This window comes from Rattus norvegicus, chromosome 15, assembly GCF_021556685.1.
Source record: "Rattus norvegicus strain SHRSP/BbbUtx chromosome 15, alternate assembly SHRSP_T2T, whole genome shotgun sequence".
Taxonomy (NCBI): domain Eukaryota; kingdom Metazoa; phylum Chordata; class Mammalia; order Rodentia; family Muridae; genus Rattus; species Rattus norvegicus.
Genome location: NC_141548.1, coordinates 10925828 through 10932410, shown reverse-complemented (window position 1 = coordinate 10932410; position 6583 = coordinate 10925828).

Genomic DNA, 6583 nt, shown 5'->3' with positions numbered 1-6583 from the left:
GAGATATTTACAGAACATTTCATCTAAAAAACAAAATATACCTTCTTCTCAGCACCTCATGGAACTTTCTCCAAAACTAACCACATACTGAGACACAAAAAATAAGCTTCAACAAATACAAGAAAATTGAAATAACACCCTGCATCCTATGAGACCACTAATGCTTAAAGCTGGGTATTAACAACGGTAGAAACAGTGGTTAAAAGTTTTCCTGGAAAAATAAAAACAAAAACAAAAGAAGCAGAGTCAGATGGTTAGAGCACAGGATTATTCCAGACTTTTAAAGAAGATTTAATGCCAATACCTCACAAATTAGTTCAGTAATTAAAAACATAAGGAACACTACCCAATTCATTTTGTGAAGCCATAGTTACCCTGATACCCAAACCACACAAAGACCTAAGAAGGAAAGAGAATTACAAACCTATTTCCCTTATGAACATATATGCACATTTTTTCAACAAAATACTTTCAAAACAAATCCAAGAACACATCAAAAAGATAATCCATCATGGGCAAGAAAGCTTTATCCCAGAGGTGGAGGAATATTGAAACCTATGTAGGGTTGGGGATTTAGCTCAGTGGTAGAGCAAGGCCCTGGGTTTGGTCCCCAGCTCTGAAAAAAAAAAAAAAAAGAAAAAAGACCTATGTAAATTGCTAAGTGTAATCCACTATATAAACAAAACTGAAAGATAAAAACCTTGTGATCATCTTACCAGATGCAGAAAAGGACTTTGAGGAAATCTAACACCCTTTCATGATTAAAAAACGTCCTGGAAAGATCAGGGATACAAAGGACAATTTACACCAAACCCATAGCCAACATCAACTTAACTGAAGAGAAACTCTTAAGTAATTCCACTAAAATCAGGATTGAGACAAAGTTGACCACTCTCTCCATAACTATTCAGTATAGTACTTGATTGATGTCTCAGCTAGAGCAACAAGACAACTGAAGGATATCAAGGGGATACACTTGGGAAAGGAAGAAGTCAAAGTACCTTTATTTGCACATAATATGATAGTGTACGTAAGCGAGCCCAAACATTCCACTGGGAAAACTCCTACAGATGATAAACGTTTTCAGAAAAGTAGCTGGATACAAAATTAACTCAGAACTCAGTAGCCCTCCCACATACAAATAACAAATGGATGGAGAAAGAAATCATGAAAACAACACTTTTCACAGTAGCCTCCAACAATGTAAAACATCTTGGGGTAAATAACTTTAACCAAGCAAGTAAAAGACTCATGTGATTAAGAATTTTAAGTCAAGAAAGAAATCGAAGATCTCAGAAGATGGCAAGATTTCGCATGCTCATGGATCAGTGGGATTAACATAGTAATAATGGCCATCCTACCAAAATCAATCTAAAAGTTCAATGCGATCCCCATAGAAATTCCAACACTATTATTCACAGATCTTGAAGGTACAATTCTCAGCTTCATGTGGAAAGAATTTCATGTTGTATTACAAAACTATAGCAATAAGAAGAGCATGATGTTGACGCAAAAACAGACACATCTGTCAGTTAAACAGAATCGAAGACCCAAACAGAAATCCACACACCTATGGAGAGACACCTGATTTTTGGTAAAGAATCCAGAAATACACACTGGAAAAAACACAGATGGTGCTGGTCAAACTGGATAACTGCATGTAGAAGAACACAAATAGATCCATACTGATTGCCCTGTATAAAACGCAACTCCAAATGGATCAAAGACCTCAACATAAAACCAGATACACTGAACCTGATAGAAGGGAAAATGGGGAATAGCCTTGAATTCGTTCTCATAGACTGTCTCAACAGAACTCCTTTAGAGCAGTCAGTAAGATGAACAATAAAGGCAATGTCATGAAACTGAAAATCATCTGCATGACGAAAGATACCATCATTTGTCCAAAGAAGGTTACAGGATTGGGAAAGACTTTTTTACCAACTACAGATCCAATAGAAGGCTAATATGCAAAATATATAAAGATCTCAAGAAACTAGATATGAAAAAAAAACAAATAATCCAATTTAAAATGAGGTATAGATCTGGTATAGATCTAAATAGAAAACACAAATGGGTGACAATTTAAGAAATGTTCAGTGTCCTTATCTATCTAGAAATGCAAATCAAAACTGAGATTTCGTCTTACATCTATCAGAGTGGCTAGGATCAAAACACAAGTGACACTTCATGCTTCCAAGGTTGTGGAGCAGAGGGAACACTCCTTTGTTGCAGATAAATGTACAAACTTGTCTACCCACTACAGAAATCAGTGTGGAACCCACATCTGACACTGCTTGGGTGACCAAGAACCCGAAAGAAAATAGTCCAAAGATCTACAGTAAAACCAAATAATCCTGGCCTTTAAAAAAAATGTAGTAATAAAATGATTCCTAATGCTATTCTGCTGTACTCATAGATCAGTGCCACACACAGCCATCATCATAGAAGCTTTCTCCTATAGCATATGGAAACAAATACAGAGACCCACAGTCAGACATTATTCAGAGTGAGAGACCTTGAAACACTAAGCCCTAAAAGAGGATGTGTCTTTCAAATCCCTCCCCCCAAGGGATCAGAAATCCCCATGGAAGAGGAGGTACAAAGAATGTAAGAACCAGAGGGATTGGCAGACATCAGGAGGACAATGCCCTCAAGATCAACATGATCAAAGATCATATGAACCCACAGAGACTGAAGTAGCATGCACAGGGCCTGCGTGGGTCTGTACCAGGTCCTCTGTATATATTATGCCTTCCAGTTTAGTATCTTTATGGGATTCCTGAGTGTATGAGTGAGCCCTGTTTGGGGGGCGCTTTTAGTTGTTTGTTTTGTCCAATTTTGATGTATTCATTTTTGTTTATTATATTTTATTTTATTCTTATCCCTTAGAAGCCTGTTTGTTTTCTAAGAGAGACAGAAAGAGAGTGGATCTGGATGGATAGAGAGGTGGGGAGAAGCTTGGAGGAGTAAAGGGAGGGGAAACTCTAATCAGGATATATTATGTAAGAAAAATCTACCTTCAATAAAAGCAGGGAAGAGTGCAATCTGGCCTTTGCTTTAGAAGTTTTGGTGTAGTTCTGAGACAAATGGGACCTTTCATGATCCAATTGTGCTTGAGCCAAGGGTTTAAGGAGTAGGAAACTCTGGGGTTGGGGATTTAGCTCAGTGGTAGAGCGCTTGCCTAGCAACCGCAAGGCCCTGGGTTCGGTCCCCAGCTCCGAAAAAAAAAAAAAAAGGAGTAGGAAACTCAACAGCCATCGAAAGCCAATCTGACACAGTGGCTCTTGAGTTTGTTCTCTCGTGACAATGGAAGTTAAGACGTAGGCCCTCCTGACAGCAAGCAAAGTACAAAAAAGCTTCATTAAGAGAAGTGTTTTTAAGTGAAAAACTGAGGAAAATAAGAACAAATTCCTATGAGTGGGTGGAGTTCCTAAAAAAGGAAAAGGTCACTGAACTTTTTTGTCTATGAGTTTTCTTTTTGAGCTGTATCTCACTAGGTAGCCTGGACTGGACTGGACTGGAACTATCTAGACCCAGCTGGGCTCAAACTGATAGATCGCCCCGCCCCCGCCCCCACCCCCATCCCTGTCCCCGTCCCGCCTCGGCCTCTGCCTCCTGAGAGCTGGAGTGTGTGAATGGTGTGTGCCACCATGTCTAGCTTTGTGTAGTGAGTTTCATAGGACTTAAAACTGAAACTTGACAAAGACTGAGTAATTTCATTAATTGAGCAATTAGAGGGCCCATGCTCTATGCTTGTTTCATGAGCCCAACCAGGGAAATGATGGTGCTTGACTCATGTGTTGCCCATCCCACTAAAGCTAACTGACACCCACTATTTCTACATCCTGACTCCTATTTTATTGGCCGCGGACCTTGTTAGCTCTGGCTGGCATTGTCATTATCAATCTTGCATGTGCCTTGTTAACTGATAATTGGACTAAATTGCCTGTCTTCTCACATTCATGTGACTAACTTATAGTTTTACCATGGCAGAGAGTTGATTCTTTTACAGCTTACAAGGTATAGCTACAATCTTTCTTGATTAGTTCATATTGAGTTCCTTGTCTATGGAAGGATCTGGAAGGAATCTCTGTTTGGGAACAGGTGGAAGCTTCTTATTAGAAGAACACACACACTATGGACCCTTGTACCATTAACTGTGTTGGAAATGATAACATTGGAATGACTACAGTACCTCATGTGTTCTATTAAAAAACGACGGTCATGGGAGGCAGCTAGAAGGCAGACAGGTAGGCAGCCCACACTACCCTTGGCTCTCAGAGCCTATCTGCCTCATAACAGGTCAGTTTGGCCACCACATACCCAGCTGCTAGCCTTCTTAGCATACTTTCCTTGGGATTCCTAGCCCTGCTACTTTAACCCTAAATCTTCTTTTAACCATAGCATCTGTTTTCATTGCAACATGTATGAGCAATTTGTGGTCTTCGGCATGGGCCCTATTCCTTAATGCCTATAGTAAGCTGGCTCCTACCTAATTTTAACTTTAAAATTCAAAAAAGATGGAAATCTGTATGTTTTTCAGCCCACAGTCAGCTAACTAGAATCAGCAAACACAGTGGTGGAATGAAAAGCCCTAATGCTGGGAGCACTGACCTCAACTGGGAGTGGCCATAGTCATATGGAGGGAGATCCCTGAAGTCTAGAAAGGAGTCCTGAGATTGTGTCATACCCGAGTAGCATAAGAAGCCCCTTACCTCAATACAGACAATTCTGAAAGCCACATATACTCCACAGTCATAATGGTCACCTAAGCAGAGAGACATTGTTCTTACAGCTATTCTTTAAGATGATCAACACCACAGTGTGTCAGTCACCAATTGCTGTGTAACAAACTGACCCAAACTAGGGTGACTTAACAGCAATTTATGACCTCTAGGGTCTGTAATTTTGCAGTTGAGGTTGTGCTCTGTCAGGTAATTCTGCACTTCTTACCAAGGCTCAGATGCAGAACCAGATGCTCTAATGAACAAAATGTCTCCTTGGGGTGCGATTGCTATTACGTCGTTGGCCAGAGCAAGTTCTACCAACAAGCATAGAGTGTACAGAAGAATAAAGAAGGCTCTGATTAGAGAGAATTCTGTTGACTATTTTGTTCCCAACTTGTCATACCACCTATATTTAAGTTTCATAGGAAGAAGAGGACAAACTCTGAAGCAAGTTCCCATATAATTGAGGAGTCACCTTTCCTAGCATTACAGAACTTGTTTTATGTTGGATACTGGATTTGTTACCATGCATTCCCGAAAAGTAATTGTCCTCATTTCATTTTCTTTATTGGGGGGCTGGGGGAAGGAGTGTGGTCAATGTTATTGATGGTATTCAAGAGAGTAGGTAGGATGATCTTTCTGGTTACTGTCTGCACCTAGAGCTAAAACTGTGCCACACCTCTCAGTAATCAAATCCAGCTGGGAGAGAGCTGGTCTCTCAGAAATGCTGACACACAGATTTACACGAAGGTCAAGCCACTGTCAGAGACAGCAAGACCAGCTAACACCAGGGATAACCAGATAGCAAGAGGCAAGTGCAAGAACCTAAGCAACAGAAACCAAGGTCAATTCAATCTTCAGAACCCACTTAACCCATCACAGCAAGTCCTGGATACCCCAACACACCAGAAAAGGAAGATTATGATTTAAAATCACATCTCATGATGATGTTAGAGGAAGTTAAGAAGGACATAAATAACTCACTTAAGGAAATACAGGACAACACAGGTAAACAGGTGAAGGAGTTGAACAAAACCATCCAGGATCTAAAAATGGAAATAGAAACAATAAAGAAATCACAAAGGGAGACAACCCTGGAGACAAAAAAAAATCTAGGAAAGAAATCAGGAGTAATAAATGCAAGCATCACCAACAGAATACGAGAGATAGAAGAGAGAATTTCAGGTGCAGAAGATACCAAAGAAAGCATTGACACAACAGTCAAAGAAAATGTAAAACACAAAATGCTCCTAACTCAAAACATCCAGGAAATCCAGGACACAGCGAGAAGATCAAACGTAAGGATAACAAGTATGGAAGAGGTCAAAGATTCCCAATGTAAAGGGCCAGTAAATATATTCAACAAAATTAGAGATGAAAACTTCCCTAACCTAAAGAAAGAGATGCCCAAAAACATATAAGAAGCCTACAGAACTCCAAATAGATTGGACCAGAAAAGAAATTCCTCTCTTCACATAAGAGTCAAACACCAAATGTACTAAACAAAAAAAGAATATTAAAAGCAGTAAGGGGGAAAGGTCTAGTAACATATAAAGGCAGACCTATCAGAATTATACCAGAATTCTCACCAGAGATTATGAAAGACAGAAGATCCTGGACAGATGTCATACAGAACCTAAGAGAACACAAATGCCAACCAAGGCTACTATATAAAGCAAAGCTCTCAATTAACATAGATGGAGATATTCCATGACAAAACCAAATTTACACAATATCTTTCCACAAAACTAGCCCTACAAAGGATAATACATGGAAAACTCCAATAAAAGGAGGGAAACTACAGCCTGGAAAAGCGAGAAAGTAATCTTCATTCAACTAACCCCAAAGAAGAT